Source organism: Dreissena polymorpha, chromosome 7 (genome assembly GCF_020536995.1).
Source record: "Dreissena polymorpha isolate Duluth1 chromosome 7, UMN_Dpol_1.0, whole genome shotgun sequence".
Lineage (NCBI taxonomy): Eukaryota > Metazoa > Mollusca > Bivalvia > Myida > Dreissenidae > Dreissena > Dreissena polymorpha.
In genome coordinates, this window is record NC_068361.1 from 108,967,071 (window position 1) to 108,987,179 (window position 20,109).

The window sequence follows — 20,109 nt, forward strand, 5'->3', positions numbered from 1 at the left end:
CTATTACACATAATTATACATTGATAATAAATAATAAGACAATTAGTGGTGTTAACATTTCCCAACAGTATAAATCATTCTTCTGATGAAGTCAGTGATATACAGACGAAAGCTCCAGGTATGGCTTTCAATACGTAGTGTGTGTTATTTGACAGTCTAAAACTTATTGGATTAAAAAAAATCCTGTCAAATTTGTCAATCAAAATTGATTTGACACATCACATGATTTTGATTATGTTAAATCAGTGTACTGTATGCTAAATGCAACTGCTTTAGCAAGCTGTCCAGTTGAATTGAGACTAGCGGTCGATAGTCGCATAATTTGGTATAAATTACCCACTTAAGGGATCAATACAGAGACCTCCCAGTGACTAAGCCAGTTAGCAGACACTCCATCCACTATACCACAGACACCGAACCAGCTATAAATTCCTGTGGCTAGAAAAAAATATAATAGGATGCTAGATCTTTAAGCTAGGAACATGTAACTTGTTTTAAGATTGATTTTTTTGGATGCATTACTTAATTATTGCAATAATTATAATATTTTGAACACAATCATGTCCATATATTTATTTAAAATACATGGTTATCAAAAAAACTTAAAAAGCTTTTGCCCGTAAATTAGGTAGCACCTATAATCATATTATGATTATACGAAGGCGTAGTTATTTGACTTAAATAATTTAAGATTGATATATCGGGAAAGATAATGATAATTTTTCTTTCAAATTACTGTAAACATGTCCGCTTGAAGCTTAGAGTAATACTCAATGTCAACTCAACACGCTATAAGTACCATAGCATTATCAATCTCACCTTACTCAATGTCAACTCAACACGATATAAGTACCATAGCACTATCAATCACACCATACTCAATGTCAACTCAACACGATATAAGTACCATAGCATTATCAATCTCACCATACTCAATGTCAACTCAACACGATATTAGTACCATAGCATTATCAATCTCATCATACTCAATGTCAACTCAACACGATATAAGTACCATAGCATTATCAATCTCACCATACTCAATGTCAACTCAACACGATATAAGTACCATAGCATTATCAATCTCACCATACTCAATGTCAACTCAACATGATATAAGTACCATAGCATTATCAATCTCACCATACTCAATGTCGACTCAACACGATATTAGTACCATAGCATTAGCAATCTCACCATACTCAATGTCAACTCAACACGATATAAGTACCATAGCATTATCAATCTCATTATACTCAATGTCAACTCAACACGATATAATTACCATAGCATTATCAATCTCACCATACTCAATCTCAACTCAACACGATATAAGTACCATAGCATTATCAATCTCACCATACTCAATGTCAACTCAACACGATATTAGTACCATAGCATTATCAATCTCACCAGACTCAATGTCAACTCAACATGATATTAGTTCCATAGCATTATCAATCTCACCATACTCAATGTCAACTCAACACGATATAAGTACCATAGCATTATCAATCCCACCATACTCAATGTCAACTCAACACGATATAAGTACCATAGCATTATCAATCTCACCATACTCAATGTCAACTCAACACGATATAAGTACCATAGCATTATCAATCTCACCATACTCAATGTCAACTCAACACGATATTAGTACCATAGCATTATCAATCTCACCATACTCAATGTCAACTCAACACGATATAAGTACCATAGCATTATCAATCTCACCATACTCAATGTCAACTCAACACGATATAAGTACCATAGCATTATCAATCTCACCATACTCAATGTCAACTCAACACGATATAAGTACCATAGCATTATCAATCTCACCTTACTCAATGTCAACTCAACACGATATAAATTCCATAGCATTATCAATCTCACCATACTCAATGTCAACTCAACACGATATAAGTACCATAGCATAATCAATCTCACAATATTCAATGTCAACTCAACACGATATAAGTACCATAGCATTATCAATCCCACCATACTCAATGTCAACTCAACACGATATTAGTACCATAGCATTATCAATCTCACCATACTTAATGTCACCTCAACACGATATAAGTACTATAGCATTATCAATCTCACCATACTCTATGTCAACTAAACACGATATAAGTACCATAGCATTATCAATCTCACCATACTCTATGTCAACTCAACACGATATAAGTACCATAGCATTATCAATCTCACCATACTCAATGTCAACTAAACACGATATAAGTACCATAGCATTATCAATCTCATCATACTCAATCTCAACTCAACACGATATAAGTACCATAGCAGTATCAATCTCACCATACTCAATGTCAACTCAACACGATATAAGTACCATAGCATTATCAATCTCACCATACTCAATGTCAACTCAAAACGATATTAGTACCATAGCATTATCAATCTCATCATATTCAATGTCAACTCAATACGATATAAGTACCATAGCATTATCAATCTCACCATACTCAATGTCAACTCAGCACGATATTAGTACCATAGCATTATCAATCTCACCATACTCAATGTCAACTCAACACGATATATGTACCATAGCATTATCAATCTCACCATATTCAATGTCAACTCAACACGATATAAGTACCATAGCATTATCAATCCCACCATACTCAATGTCAACTCAACACGATATTTGTACCATAGCATTATGAATCTCACCATACTCAATGTCAACTCAACACGATATTAGTACCATAGCATTATCAATCTCACCATACTCTGTGTCAACTCAACACGATATAAGAACCATAGCATTATCAATCTCACCAATCCGTTAACACTATTTTAGTCACTAGACTTTTAAATAAATATTTTTTTTACTCTTTTTTCGAATCATTGCATGTTAACATTAATCAGTTTGTTGTAATTAAATATTTATGTCTGTGTGCGAATGCGATTTATTTATTTGTATCCATAATCATAATTGTTTGCGCTCTACTACCCTGTTAGACGTATTCTTTAAACAAAATCTGCAACCAAGATATTTTTAGACGCTGTAATTAAATGGATGATTTTTTTAGTTTGCAATTAACATGCGATGTAAAATGATACCAATTATTCTTACATATACGGACACTTAAAATAAGATTAACGCGTAAGTTCATTCGTTTTCGTTAGCACACATCGTACCATAGGTTAAATTATTTGGATTATGTGTGTTGTTTATGGCTTATAAGCTAAAACTCACACTATGAATGTTCAAATTGAAGCCACTTCCTTTGTTTGCTACATACATTAATAACACACTTTTAACAAAGTTGACAATTAAGTACTTAAACAATTAAAACATTCTTTATTTATTGGATAAATTGAGACGTATTATCACGCGAGGATAAGAAATGTATTTATCCTATTGTGTCTTCAGCATGTGTGCAACATAAAGTGAAACGTATTTACACGTTGTAAAACTCTTTCAACTGCAGTTGTGTTTTGTTATTTGCAAAAATCATCCACATTGTAGAAAATAACTAAGCAACTTTACGTGAAAATATAGCATCGAAAACAATATATTGAAATGTTCACGCGCTTAAACATTAGAATGGGCAGTCATTTATAGTACCCATATTGTGATCAAATTATACCGATGTTTGAATTGTATAATAAGATAGTAATATGGTAAGTAGTGAAACTTATAATAATTCCTTAAGCCGTTCGAATAATTGGCCCTACAAGTTGTACATGATTTCTCATTTTATCAAATGCATTTTAAATTTGTTATTTTGCTATTGAATTAACTGTGTACACTTGAGGCTACTGGGCAACACACGTAAAATGCAGCACATTATCGGCGATGTCATTCAACGTACGGTTACAAGAAATGGGTTCATACAATATAATTTACCAAACAATAAATTCATGCAATATGAACAATCAGAACAAATAAATTTCGTTTACCATAATTATGAGCCATTTAGAAATGTGTCACTTCATAGAAAACAGAAGCTATATGATATGCGTTTATGCAGGATTTTCGATGAAATATTTTTTAAATAATAAATGAATTAAAGCGAATTTATCAGTTGTTTAAACAACATTGGCAATGCAGTTTTGCTCTTCTTTTGTGACAGTACACTCTTCATCTGAGTCACTATCATCAATATGAAAGCGGAAGCACTGTGAATATAGCGATGTTGTCCATTGCAAACTCAAGTGCTTCTTATTATAAATGCTATTGACTAGTTTTTTTTTTTTCCCGAGTATTTTTGTGAAGTTTCATTATTGCTACATAATTAAGTGTTTCCGAATTCTCATTATCTTGTCTATATTTACTTGTGATTTCGTTTGATCACACGCGAAGGGCGTACTGACGTAAGATTAAAAGCAGTCGATTAAATTAGCTGTCACTATGCTTAATGGATATGCAATTTCAGTTCTTTTCCGCTTACAATTATTATAACCATTATGTGCGGCATATTTGGAATCTTTTGATATAAATACAGTGGTAACACATCTTTTCTTGATGATTACTTCTTGCTCTCAATTCAAATTCACCTAACGGTAACAAATCGGTTAAAGTGCTGCGTGTATGAATAATAACTAATAAATTGATTCCACGCGAATTAACATAAATCCGACTCATAACGAGGAGGTAATAATAATTGAAACCCTAAACGTTAACCGACATCAAGTAAGAACTGTTGCGAAGGTTGGTGTGGTTAACTTATGTCGTTTGAAGTGATTTTTTAGTTGTAAGGACAACAATAAAACAATAAGGCCATTTTCATACTGTATTACTGAAACAAGTGTTCACATTTGACAAATTGGCGTAATGAGCGTTGATATTTTGTGAATATGACGTAAAATGCAAATACTATTTATCCCATTTTAAACGCGACATTGATGGTATAACACGTTGTGGAATATACTAGCCTGTCTTCAACACTGTGGAATATACCTGTCGCGTGCACGGACTACTTTTCAAATGACGTCATGCGATAAGCGCTAAAATTAGGTCGATATTGTTTGGTTCATTGATCGAATTTAAATTAAAATTTAAGAATGTACAACAATCCATACACATATCGCACAATTCATAAATAATCTGCAATGTTTGCTTCCCTATTTAATTCACGTAAGGCATAGAGCTGTGTAAAATTTAAGACATGGTAAAAATAGCATCACACTGGAATTGGGAACGTCCCATTTTGTACACGGGTATTATCTACTCATTTATCTGTTGTGTACTGGAATGTTTTTCATTCTGTGTGTATTTATATATTAAATTATTTTCTTGTACAATAAGGGCATTTACCTCAGATAAATAAAACATTGTGCAAGTTTAAACATAATTATGTTTGTATGCAGAAATCTGCAAATGCAACCGAGTGTACCAACGGCTATTTAAGAAATAATTCGTGTACGTTATAGTTTGTTGTCGAATAACCCACGGCCGGAAGTTTAGATGCGTAGGGATTAAATCACGAGTGCGAAGCACGAGTGATTATAAACCACGCATCTAAACTTCCGGCCGTGGGTTATTCGACAACAAACTATAACATACACGAATTATTTCGATTCTAACACGAATTTTACTAAAGATTTATAGAATGTATCTTATTTTTGTTGCATACTATTTTATGTAAAGCTCCGCCCATAAAAAATAGCTTTCGGCTGTTCTGTCGATCAGATCTCCGCCCTCAATAACAGCCAAACTGGATGGAAAAAAACCCATTTCATTTCTCACGTTTGGTTAAATAAGAACAACAACAACTTGCGCCAACTAACATGTTTTCATTGTACACTTTAAATTAACGCAATAGTGTTACATCTACAAGAAAACAACACTGTATATGTGACAATAAACTTCAGCCATTTTAGTATCGAAGCAGCAGACGAACACCGTGGGAAATTGGGTCAATTTTACGCATTTCTTTTCATAGCGTAGTATTTCGTCACGTGGCTTTCATTCATAAAATATCGGATTATTACGCTGGTGGAAAATGTATCGGCATGTTTTTTTAGCTACAGCGCGTGCTTTCAGTGTATAAGCTCCGCCCATAAGTTATTGCAGAATAACCCACGCTTGATTTCCTTCTTTGTCTATAGAAAACAAGTCACGTGCCGTGTTAGAATATTAGATAAACTGCTCCGGTTTATTTGAAAAGCAGTAATGTAGAGTACATGACGTCGCGTGTGACGAAGAAGAAAGTTTATTGAGTTCATAAACTCATTTGAATATAAAGAGAGGATGGCATAAGGGTCTTTATTTAACTATGCTAAAATAATTATTAAAGACCCTAGATGCAAAATCGTCAATTATTGAGTTAAATGGATTATTAGATGGATTTTACAGAATAATTAAAGGTAAGATACTAGTTCTAACGTGTTTTTGTTTTTGTTTGTACTTGTGTCGTTCCCTGTTATCGGGGAAATGATTTTAACATGGGCGCCATTGATGCATCGGATCACACATCGGCATACCCATAACATTATATAAAAAACACACGTTCTGCGCGTCCTTAAATTCGTCGTCCGAAGTCGGAAAACGTATTGCCCTGTATATTCAGTCAAATAAAGTGATAGTCGCTGCAATTGTCTGTTTACTCGTCAAAATAGTCAAGGTCGTCGATAGCAAAAGAAACTTCAGCGTACAGTTTATATAGTATTGACAGACCTGTACAAAGTCGCGCCAGTCAAAAATCATAAAAAGCGACATTTAAAGTTATGGTAGCCAGAACTAGGGCGTCGATGGTGTACATGTATGTTGACATCGACATAATTTAGTCAGGAGCAATCGCCGCCATATTGGATTTTGATAATTTTCTTTCGAAAATAAAATGAATTATAGTAAAGTAAAATCTTCTTTTCGCGGTCGTAATGTGTTACAATTCGCATACTGCGTAAAATTGAATCGAGGCATATGGTGATAGTTTTACTTGTTTAACATTTTGTGTGTGAATTTTTTTAAAGACTATTTTGCGTACCAGAACAAAAACATGTATATCACTACGCATGGTTACATTTGTTAGATTTTAAGCGCTTTTAAGACTTAATTAAAATTATTGTTAAGGTTATTAGATCTATTTATGTTAAATGTCACATTGAAAAAAATTCAAAAGGGATAAATAGAATACTAGGATTAGCGTTGAATACAGAGATGTTTATGTTGCTCAGCTCTAACACCGAAAGCGCTCGCCAAGGCTCGCGCTCCCGGTGTTCTAAGCCTCGCAACATAAACTTCTTTGTATTCAACGCTAACCTAGTATTCTCTATATTCTTAATAGACGTCTTTGGTATAATTTTACTTATTATTGTATTGCTTCTTATCTATAAAATTTTAAAGGGTATAATTATAATGATAATTATGTGTTCAGTTACACAACTTTAATAACACATACCTGGCAATATCAAAGATAGCTATATATGTAATTACTTTGTTCTTATAACTTGGATACATTCAGATTCGACAATAGATGACTGAATAAACGTATTGTTGATTAATGCAACACTATACATGATATTTGGGCATTTGTGAAAATATGTAATTGAGTATATTACCTGGATTGTATTTATATCGTATATACTTCAGGATGACGGCAAGTGTGGAAAACGAACGTTCGACTTCTTAACTGTTTCCTCACCTCAGTTTACCTGGAGTCACTCAGTGACCCTTATATCAGATATGCAGATGATTTGCTCTCGTTGACTACTATGTTTGGAGTATGTACGTTGTTTGGTTACTTTTGCAATCTGCTATTCTTAAGTGTCTTCTAATTAAGCCGGGAATGCAAAAGAAATAATTTCAACGTGTTTGTGATGACATTGGCTGTAATAGATCTTATTACTTGAGTGACCATTATTACCGCAGGGTAGGTAAAACAAACGGGCTACTAAGAATTTTAAAACGCGGTTCTTTGCATATGAAAGTGCTTCGTTTATGTGTTTGAGCATCATCCTCGTGCCTAGCATTACTAGTGTTTTCCGTGGATCGCTACAAAAAAGGTAATGCGGCCATTTAAGCAACAATTAACGCCTAAGGCAGTGGAATATTTTTGTTAGTTGCTATAGTATTCCTCCTTCATCTTGCCATTCCCAGTGCATTCATATCTGGAATGTATACAACTGATAGTGTCAACAAATACGGTACAAACACAACAAGTCATTCATGTGTAGAAGAACGATTGGAAAAACCAGTATTAAGAAACATTTAGAAATTGATGCTTTTTATCATCTACATTCAAATAAATAAGAACATATGTCCATTTTGAACACTAAATGAAAGCGAAGACGAGTGCACTTTGTACCAATATGACCTTTACACGACAATTGAAAGGGAAATACAACTTTACCTAACGTTTACGAAAAAGGAATCTAAACGTTTCATTGTTTACAAAATATTCAATAAGACCGGACAATCATTAGCGATTAGAATTGCACTTTTCTGATTTAAAGAACTTGAAATTAGAGATAATATATAGATATTTGATAGTATAACTTTTATACCAGAATATACATTTTCAACATCTTACTGCAAACAACCATTGTAATCAATTAAGAATAGTTTACATTCAATACGATTTGTGTAAAAAAACTCGAGTGTTCTAATACACTCTCGGAAATTGTATACATGTTTTTGTTAAACATGAATAACCATGTGATTGCATGTTTGGTTTTTCACCTGTTTGCATGTTTATGTATGTTTCACTTATTGAATGGATGAATTTGAGGATGAGCTATAGATACTAAAGTCATGAATGAAATGTTTATGTTGTCATGCTCTCTTAAAACGCATTTTTGCAAATATTTCAGCCAAACAATAATCAAATATCCCCTCGAGGCGAATATGAACTGTAGGCAGTAGCAAAAACAGTTCTTGTGAATGTACTGCTCTTCAGCTAGTCCATTATGTTTGTCCTGTAAATACTAAATGATGCTCAGTTCGCAATATTTTAACCCATTTATGCCTAGCGTCTAGAAAAAAGGCTTTGGCAAACAGCGTATGCCCAGATGAGACGCCGCATGATGCGGCGTCTCATCAGGGTCTGCGCTGTTTGCTTAAAGGAATTTCTAAAATATTCTAAATATAAGGTCGCCGTGGTGTAATGGATATGGTGTCCGCCTTGCGACCGGGAGGTCACGGGTTCGATCCCCACCGTGGGAGCGTTCTTAAGATCTCCCACAAAGACACCAAGTACTGGTTCTAGGCCCAGGAAACGGACTCGAGAGCATTTATATAAGCCTAAGGCTTTCGACGCAATCGAGCTAAAATAAATAGGTTTAAACTAAATATAAAAATAACTATACTAGACATCCCTAATTTTGGAAATAAATTGATCCAATTTAGAAGGATGGGAGAGTCCACTAGGCATAAATGGGTCAAGCGTATACAAAGCTCATTTTGCTAGTTAATATAATAATGTTAATAATTCAAAAATTATGGCGGATGTATAACTCAGTTTGAAAGAACCGACACTACGAATGATACGTGCTTGAACAGTTTTCTGCAGAAGTTATTATTATTATTAGAAGTCTTTATCATGCACATGGCCGATATTTGGCAACAGCTAATTTAACTCTATGATATGCTTATGTTTCGGAATCATCGCTGCCAAAATAATAATCACGTCGATAAAATAAAGCGTTTGATAAACTTTTTGAAAATGAATCTGTTTGTTAAAGCCATGTTTATAACAACAAAAGCTCTCTTTTGCTTGTTTTTTAGACATAAGGTATTAGATTATAAAAACCAGTTCGCGAATTTATCTTCAAGCCTTCGTTTCTGCAAATTTAGCGTAACAATTATGAATATTTAAGATGTATAAATCTCGATCACGTATATACATATCCTAAAACAACCATATTTTTTTTATAGATTATTTATAACACGTTCAGTATTTAAACTGTGTTTGACGGAAATAAGTTTATTAGCGGGTTTGCCGTTTTAGATTTCAAAGTTTTTATACCTGATTTCAAATTCCACGAATCAGAAATATGTAGACTTGATGTATATATATTTCGTTCTTAATATTTTTTTTTAATACAACTTATACGTGGTCTTAAATATAGAAGTATTTATACTGCGGCAACAGTATACAACGCTGAATAAAACTGAGGTACACAGCTGGAACGGTAAACAGAGGTGTGTAGGGAGTTAAACACATTTAGGTGTTACAAATTCGATCTTGACATATTATGACTCTAACGCAAATAATAATGTGTTCAGTTAAAATATTGTTTAGTATAATATTTGTATACATTAACTTGCAGTGGAAAAATAACTTTTGGTTTCGAATCTGATTTATCTTGTATAATTGTGTCCATATTATACTAAAAAGTTGTATACAAACTTAAAAACCTTGTTGAATCGATCAAAATGTTGATTTTTTATTTTTCCCCCAAGTATATCGATTGTACAACACACCATTGAAATGTTATGACACTATATGAGTATGTAGTATTTACTATGAATGCTCAGAAACATGGATGCAAATATTAAAATAACATGAACGTTATATTATTACATAAAGTTAGTTATTGTACGTAAAGATTTTGAAATAAAATATTCATTCACAAGTATTCTCCTTCACCGGACATTATAAAATAAAGCGTTATGACTCAATTCCTTTGTTAATATTCAGCGTTTTCGATAGGTCTTCCATATTTTGTTTTCGATCAGTTGGACTAAATCCAAACACACTTTCAATTTAACCGACCGGCCTCCTCCTCAAAGTATCAAAAAGCGAAAATGGACCCTCGATATGCAACATATTGACACATCAAATTGCGGATATAACAAGTGTGTGCAATGTTAGTGTACACAAAAGTGGTCTTGCTGATATCTGATGCAAGTGAGCAATTACCTATACAATACTGATAGAGAAAGAACCCTGGAAAAACTTATACAAGGTAACAACCAATGGCTTTGTTAAAGTACATTGATTGAAATTGATACATTATTATTTGATGTTTAAATATGCCATAACAATCATTTTGCATAAGTAATCTTTCAATTGTCTTAATTATGTACATTCAAGTAGTACGGTAACACAATTTGTTTACATATGCCACTGCAATTATATTTGAAAAATAATATTTCAAATGTCTTAATGGTGAACCTATCTTAAGTACAGCAATATAAGTGTTATTATTTAAATAGAAAAACCGACGGAGGAAATAAATAATTAATATTAAGTAAGTAAGTAAGTAAATAGTTTATTATAGTGACATGTGCATTTCGTATGGTATAAACAATAATATATACATATAAAAAAGCAGCCGGCCCATTGGACCTATAAGTCACCTTAGTTGTTAAGCTCAATCTACACGTAAAGCATATATATACAGTTCTATGTCATAACAGGTGATGTACGAGTGGAACTGAGAAACCAGATAGCATATATACAGCAAATATATACAGCTTCAAGTGGTCCTGATTATGTCGTCAATGTTTAAAATATTATAGTAATTAACACACGGTTATTCATAGCAAAAGCAGCATAAAACAATTGGGTATACTGTAATATCAAAAAGCTAATATACTTTTATCAATAAGAGTTACAGCACTGACACAGATTCAAATTTACAGTGGATACATTACGGACTGCCTGAGCAAATATGCTTTAACAATGAACTTTGCAGTCTTCCTGGGGTATACATTCAATATATGACAAAACCTTTGTTCTGGGTTAAGATGGATAAAGTCGTGATTTAAGAGAATATCACCAAACACGTCAGTCCTGATATTGTTAAATAAATCACATACAAGTAGAAAATGTTTCTCATCCTCTACGGACGTTAGATCACAAAACCTACATGTTCGATTATCAACTTGTAAACCATCGTATCTTCCTGTCTCTATTCTCAGTGGAAATATTCCCGATCTAAAAATATTATTATACTGTAAAATATTGTCACATTGCAAAACACTTCAGCTGAAACACGTCCTTCACAATTGAGTTATCAAGCGGAAAAGATTAATACGCTGCAAAACAAAGCAATTGACATGTGTAAGACACAGACATGTTACTGTAATACATAAGGGCCTCCTGACAAGTTGCAGTTCATTTCCGACATAATTGAAATATTACTGGCAAGTCAAACTTAACCCTTTCCCACTAAAAATGAAAAGTGAAAATGGCTATGTGCAAACAGCATAAAACCAGAACAGCCTGTGAGTTACTCGCAGTCTGTTCAGGTTTTATGCTGTTTGCTGCTCATCAGTATCTTAGGGTTTGAGATGAAGCCTTTAAAACGTTAATTTAGTAAGAAGGGTCTTTATTAAATTTTAATTTAAGGACTACAAATGCGTGAAAATACGTAGCTATGTGGTAAAAGGTTAAACTTACTAGAAAATAAACACGTTAACTGTACATTAAACCAGCAGGTAATAACAGTATCTCGAGTTTCGAACCTTATGCAAAGCCGGAAGAACGTAATGACAGTTGACAACGCGTTTAAATTTGTTTATAATTTTATTGTAAACATTATCCGATACAAGAAAACCGGTAAATTTACTCTGCGTCCATTTTTCATTATTGGTCTTGTGGTCATCAAGTTTTGATTAAATATTTTTTAGTGAAATTTTACAACAAGTTTGACTATTCGCGACAACAATCAGCAAAGAAATTGTGATATTTTTGCCATTATAATTGGACCGATATTTCTAAAAGAGTCTCTAAACCTCGTCACAAATATAGCATATACAAGCGGATTAATCACGTGATTAACGAAATAAATCGTGAAGAAAAAAGAGAATGAAGCGATTTCTCCGGGTTCCATTGTCACTATTTTCCCAACTCTTAAAGACAAAATAATATGCGTGAAGTACGTCACTATAAACACAATAGTCAATATGAACCAAATCATTGTCTTTGTTGGAAAACCATGTCGTTGTAGCATTGGCGTATGACGTTTATGACTTTGGCCACTGGTCCGCGTCACCGAGTGTTTGCCATTGACCCCATTTTGGATGTCACGCATGCTGTTGTTTTCCTTTGTGATAGAAAGATCGTTAGTTGGTTCATGTACTATCATGTTAGGATCAAAGATACCGGAAGTTTGTGTACAATCAAATGAAGAGTTATTGCGCTGCAACGAAATAGCTTTAATCTGTTTTGCTGCAGCTTGCATGACAAATGTATACAGGATTATGTATGCCACAGAAATACCACCGAGTAATATTATGAATATCCATGTGTAAATTATTCTCCATACTGATTCGTCAAATCTTTCTTCTGTTTCACATAGATGTATAGTTGTGTTCGTTCCGTATTTACTCACCATCGTCGTCGTGTTAATATCACACATGATAGTACCGGAAATTGCAAGGCATATCGGGAATATTATTGCAACTCCAATGAGAACTTTCACCGCCAATTTAGGGGTCAGTTGTTTCTTAAATGGCTGCACCATCTTTCGAAAGCGATCCACAGAAATAACGAGCAATGCGAGACATAAAGACGAGGCTCCGAATACATTAAAGAAGCACTTAAATTTGCACTGTAATGCGTTTACGAATTCAAAAAAGTTTCTCAATAATCCGGTCATACTTGTGAACGAAGACAGATGCAATTAAAACCTGATTATCAGGATTAAATCTTTCTATTATGAAAATGCAATCTGCTATTCATGGCAAAAACTAAATGGCAGACTTTATCGATTTGTGATGCAATATTATGTTCATATAAGATTTAACATACATTCGGAAACGTAGATAAATTATTCAATACACTATGGATTTCGTGGATAAATCTATTGCATGTACAGTTCCCACATAGTCTGGTACCAAGAAGCAACCAGCACTAAATAACGGCCGAAATGCATTATGCTTTATGTAAGAGATTATTTGAAACCATTTAAAACGAACTATAATACGCATTTCATCGTACATTCTGTTCCTGCGGGAGGTTAGCATTTATTCCGGAAATGTCAGATATGTCGTCTATGATACATCTGTCTGTTTATGTTTCATTCGGTTAATAATATCATTATACGAAAGCGTACTATATTTGACTTAAATCATTTAAGTATTGATATATCGTGAAGGATAATGATATGTATCTTTCAAATTACTGTAAACATGTTCGCTTAAGACTTAGCTTGATACACGAACGTCTATATATGTTCAATTACATTCAATCGAGGTGTAAACGTAATAATGTTAAGTGTATTTGCCCCGGTAATGTTAAAAATACACACGTTTAGATGTGCTAAAGTGTTCAATTGATTGTTAGAGTGTGACATGACATTTTCTGTTCGTCTTCTAATCCGGCGTATACTTCTTCTTTTATTCTTCATCATCATCTCTTTATCATTATCATCATCAGTATTTATAAATTAATCATTAATTAATTTATTTGTTTATTTATTTATGTATTTATAACGTTTTCCTTGTTTTGTTATACTGGTTCAGTTTATATATCTATGTCTCACTACAGCCGATATATGAGGCCCATTCTGTCGTCCATTTCCTAAGACAATATAAATATGTACATGAAAACGTAACATGTTCTTTTCAAACATCGTCAAATATCTTAAAACCTAAAATAATGTATCACATAATACCATTATAGCGCATAAAGTTCGTACGCAAAAAATAAAAAAACATAAAACGGAAAGTCCTTTTGCCTTTATACTTAATAGCTATCGATCCAACTAAAAATTTCATTTTTCTGCTTCAACACAATGTCAACTCAACACAATATTAGTACCATAGGATTTTCAATCTCACCAATCCGTTAACACTATTTTAGACACTGGACTTTTAAATAAATCATGTTTACGTTTCTTTCAAATCAGTGCATGTTAACATCAGTCAGTTTGTTTTAATTAATTATTTAGGCCTGTGCGCTCATGCGATTGATTTATTAATGCCCGTTATCATAATTGTTTGCTATCTTCTATCCTGACAGACGTATTTATAAAAAAAATATCTGCAACCAGATTTGATATTTAGTTTTGTTTGACGCGGTAAAATTAAATAGATAAGTCATATTAGTTTTAATCTGAAAGAAGAATGCACTTTTATTAATTGTATTAAAATGTCATAATGTAAATAGTGGATATAAACATATTTGTGCAATCTTACCATATGATATGAAATAAATAACACTGTATGTAAGGTCAAGCTATACCAATTATTCGTACAGAAACGGAGATTTTAAAATAGCATAAACTAGTAAGTTCATTCGTTTTCGTTTGCACACATTGTTCTATATATTGTGTTGCATGCCAAGCATATGCAAGTAAGCCTAACGAAGACAGTCAAGAAAAACAATCCCAATTTTTTGTTCGAGGTCATCATAATGCTAGCAGATGACAGTGTTTCTTGTCCAAGATTTTGCTTAAGACACCACTCATATATATGTGCGTATAAATGCCTGTGTTTATACAATAACATATATGTCGACCAAATATATAAGTAAACGTCTTGCTGACATAAGATAAAGGCTAGGAGTCAAAAAGCGAGTAAATATGATAAATATTTTGCCATTTTTGATTGATCCGATTTTAAAACGGAGATATGCGTTTAACATTGAATGATTTGTATCCATATTGCTTATATATACAGCACCATTCGTTAACATTAACAGTATTATGAGTAATAGGTTGATGAAGTAAACAGTTAAAAAAAACCTGTAATAATGAGATTATCAGTCACGATTGGCTTGTCTGTGACGGATTCGAATTATGCGTATCTTATTGATCATTAGTGAATAGCATTGAACATTAATGTGCTATTAATATTGAAAGCATTATGTCAAAGAAATCCTTACGGATTTAATATTATTTTGATGTTGAAAATAACATTTTCAATTCTCTACGGTTCAAGTGAAAAGTCCTTAACATTGGAGTAAAACTCCTGCTGTAATTCTAGCCATGCTGGCGTCAGATTTCAATCTATGGTATGCAAGTGTCAGTATATAAGGTCCCTTTGCAATCATTTTGCAGAACATTATGGCCAACACAATCAATGCATATTTATTTTATGTAGATTTTGTAGAGAACTATACTAATGGAGAAATAAATATACTTGACATCCCTAATTTTGGAAATTAAATTGATTCAATTTAGAAGGATGAAAGAGTCCACTAGGCATAAATGGGTTAATCCTATCGTGACTTCAGGATATGTGTAACACATTGGGAAATGTATTTACACGTTGTAAAACTCTTTTAAACTGATATAATTGGCATCTAACAGTTTATTGGTGCAGCATCAACATATCAATATACTTAAACAATATCCCGGAAAGAAAAAATAATGAGTTTGAATATCAACCGTACTTTCGTTTGACAACTGATCATGCATATACGATGTGAACCTCAATTAAGTTTTAGTGCAGATTCGTTCATACGACACAAAGACATAATTTTGTTTTACGGATCATTTCGGCTTAGAGGACTGGGTGAGTCATGTAAAATATCGTATATAAAATATATTTTAAATAAACAACTGGTAGCAAGATGAGTTGCAGATAATTGGTCAGTAACCATATGTTAACTAACACTTTTGACCTGTTAATTCTTTGTGCCCATTGTGAAAAATGCCCATAATATCACTTTAAACTAAAAGTAAATACATACGTTATGAATTATGCTGAAACCGTCCAGAATTATAATTATATAACATTAAACTAACTAAACATCTATTTATTTTAGTTCGATTGCATCGAACGCGAAATTCTTATTGAAACACTAACGAATACTTACCTTGGAAAAACCAGTACTTTGTATTTTTGAGGATAGAACATAGCCGCTATAACTAAGGTTAACATCTGTCTCAAGGTGTATTAATTAAGTCCTTTCTTCTTGGAAATGTTTTACACTCAATATTTAGAAACATCTTTTTTCATTTGGCAGGTTATGTTATAATAACTAATTAACAGGCAATCTAAGCTGCTTTCTTATACAAATTTTGTACAATAAGAACACTGGTTTTAATCAAAGTGTTACTTAATTATTTTGTCTACATTTAATAGATTCAGATTCTATTTACAGCATTTCTAGAAGGCCAATGGCCCATGTGGACACATTTAAAAAAAAGCAATATTATAACTATAGTAATAGACATATACAAATTATTATAACAATCCCATGAAATTATGAGTAAGCGAGTACACAACTTTTTAAATAATACTTACATAATTAGTGCTAATAAATAATTTACATTAGGAAATACATATTAACCGTAAGAATAATATTTAAAAGGATTACTCATACTTATACGTATCAATACATATTGCATTAATTTTGACGTGCATTTACTCTTCAAACAAAACATAAAGAGAGTAAAACAAAAACTCACAAAACATACTGATTATACAGCTCAAGCAAATACTCGGCAGAATACATAAATGAAATACTTTCAATTTAAGAGAAGTAATCCTACTTATTATTACATACTGCATTATTTCTAACAAACCTTTACTCAACAAAACTAAGAAGGCGTAAACAAGAACTCACACAAAATACGCATTTTACAGGATTTCATTCACATATAAAAACTAAACACAGCAGCAGTTTACATATTTCAGCTAGTTAATGGGTAAAAAAATACATCAAATGGGCGCATATATGTTCGTTGATCTAACTAACAAAGCGGCATGGACAAAAGCACTTAGTTTTCTTAACACAGATTCACTATCGGAAGACATTAATCCAATACGTTTTTGCATATTTGATCTGTTTCTGTAATATGAAGGTATATATTTACATCTTAAATCTGTATATAAGTTGCATTCAATCACAAAATGATATTCGGATTCTAGATGAGTACAAACAGTACGTGTCCTTTGCTCCTTTACAGGTATAGGGTTGGGCTTAGACCATCTGCCACTTTCTATTCTCAATCTATGAGAGGATACTCGTAATCTAGAAAGACTAAATCTATACGTTTTAATATTACATAATACTAAATATGGCTGAATTTGAAAAGATGCTATATTCCTATAAAAAAAGCTCTACTAGAGTTTACCAAATCGTCCGTTCCAATTTTGGATAAAACTATCTGTAAGTCGTTGTTTAATGGCTCCAAGAAATACAATATCGTGACCGACATCCTGGAAATACCAGGCATCGTAAAAGCCAAGTGTGCTTAGCTAATAACGTAGTAGTGTACACCAACTTTTTTTATTAGGGTATCTTTCGCAGTCACTCAACAATGCAAGGTAAACTTTTTTTTATTGAATTTATTACTATTAATATGTACTTGTTTAACCCAATATTTTATAATGTTATAATATCTTCTTGTTTGACAGTTGAGACGCCCAAGTTTGCCGTATATAAAATCGTTTTGAGTACTTCTTTTATCACCCAGCAGACTTTCACAAAATTGCATATGAATACGTTCTATAACATCGCCCTTGACAAAACCCCAAACTTCACTGCCGTAATAAAGAATAGGTGATATAAGTTTATCAAACAAATCTAATCTGTGTTTTTAATAAGAAATTTTCCGACGTGACAACATACGCTTTAAGATTTGAACACGTAATCGCTGGGTAATGAAGTTGTGTTTTCATTCTTTGACCTATGTGCTGTATAACGTATATAAAAAACGACAGGATTAAATCGCAATCATCCATATCATTTTATAATGGGCATTTAAATCCACATAACAAGTAATACGCGTGAGATATGCGACTTTATTATATACCTGCTTAATGCTTTTAACAAAATACAGGTTGTATCAATCGTTGAAATAATCCCGTATTATGCTACTCGCTGATTTCCGATTCCGTATTACCGTACTAGCCGGACTACTTTCTTCGACCCATTTAATGACGTCACATAACGCACACAGGTGGTTAGCGTGTTGCTATGATATTTATTAGTGAAAACATCATTTTGAATGATAAATAATCATATTATAACGAAAAATTAACTTTTCTGAAAAAAAATCACTATCAAATATTTATATAACAATGAATGCAACTCAAAATCACCCCAAAACGGGGTGCATCGCTTTGAACAGCCATATCTTCATTAATTGAGCAGCGATTTTCACGATCTCGGTCTTATTCAACGCAGAAATGAATTTCCTTTCTTGAAATGTATATATCTTGCAATATTTATACAAATGCTGGGTCAACTTTTAAGAAATAACACGATACACAACTCGCATGACCCAGTTGACAATGATCATGCAGTCTTTATGAATGAAATCTCCAGTTGTTAAGACACACCTCCGCATTGGACCAATGAAATCACTCGTGTGTTTAAAATGTCAGTTAGTTGAAATGTATGTAAACAAAGGTTTCAAACGGCGCTGGACTTGATGCATAGTCTTGATGCATAATGTAACGACAAGAACGGTAATAATGTTTTTTCATACGTTTTATTGAATTATGGTATCGAGGTACATGAACTTTGTAGGGAAGATGCCCTTTACTCCGTGAAGATTTCAGTCTTAAAGACTGCATGATCATTGTCAACTGGGTCACGCGAGTTGTGTATCGTGTTATTTCTTAAAAGTTGACCCAGCATTTGTAAAAATAGTGCAAGACATATACATTTCCAGAAAGGAATTTCATTTCTGCGTTGAATAAGACCAAGATCGTAAAAATCGCTGCACAATTGATGAAGATATGGCTGTTCAAAGCGATGCACCCCGTTTTGGGGTGATTTTGAGTCGCATACCTTGTTATATACATATTTGATAGTGAATTTTTTTTTCCATAAAATTTAATTTTTCGATATATTATGATTATTTATCATTCAAAATGATGTTTTCACTAATTAATATCATAGCCACACGCTAACCACCTGTGATAACGCGCACCGAAAATAGGAAACCCATATTTTATAAATAGAGAATAACAGGTTACTGTCCCATCGTTTTGTAATATACAAGGCTAGGCTTAGAATAATATAACGGCGATGCTTGCCGAAAAAATCTGTGTTTTCCCGGTTTAAATTTGTACACGTTAATTTACATAGACTGTATTCGTACGCGTCTTAAATAAACTATGGCGTACCGTTTTAGTCATTGTTTTATCAATTTTATTTAAGCACAAAATACAATTGTTAACTGTTTTCGTTATTTGTTGAATATAATGAAAGGAATATTACGCTAGTCAATTGTTTCAAGAGTTTGAAACAAACTCATGGCTTGTGCTAT

General features: G+C 32.9%; 1 protein-coding gene and 1 long non-coding RNA gene across 5 annotated transcripts in view; one reads left to right on the plus strand and one right to left on the minus strand.

Moving 5' to 3' along the window:
* LOC127838521 (uncharacterized) overlaps positions 1 to 8,939 on the plus strand; it is a 104,026-nt gene extending 95,087 nt beyond the window's left edge. The window contains exon 3 of the long non-coding RNA XR_008029840.1: positions 7,580 to 8,939. This is a non-coding gene — a long non-coding RNA (uncharacterized LOC127838521). The remainder of the gene's footprint in view (positions 1 to 7,579) is intronic.
* Positions 1 to 20,109, minus strand: part of LOC127838514 (D(1A) dopamine receptor-like) — an 89,637-nt gene that overhangs the window by 43,654 nt on the left and 25,874 nt on the right. The gene's annotated exons all lie outside the window — the stretch shown is intronic.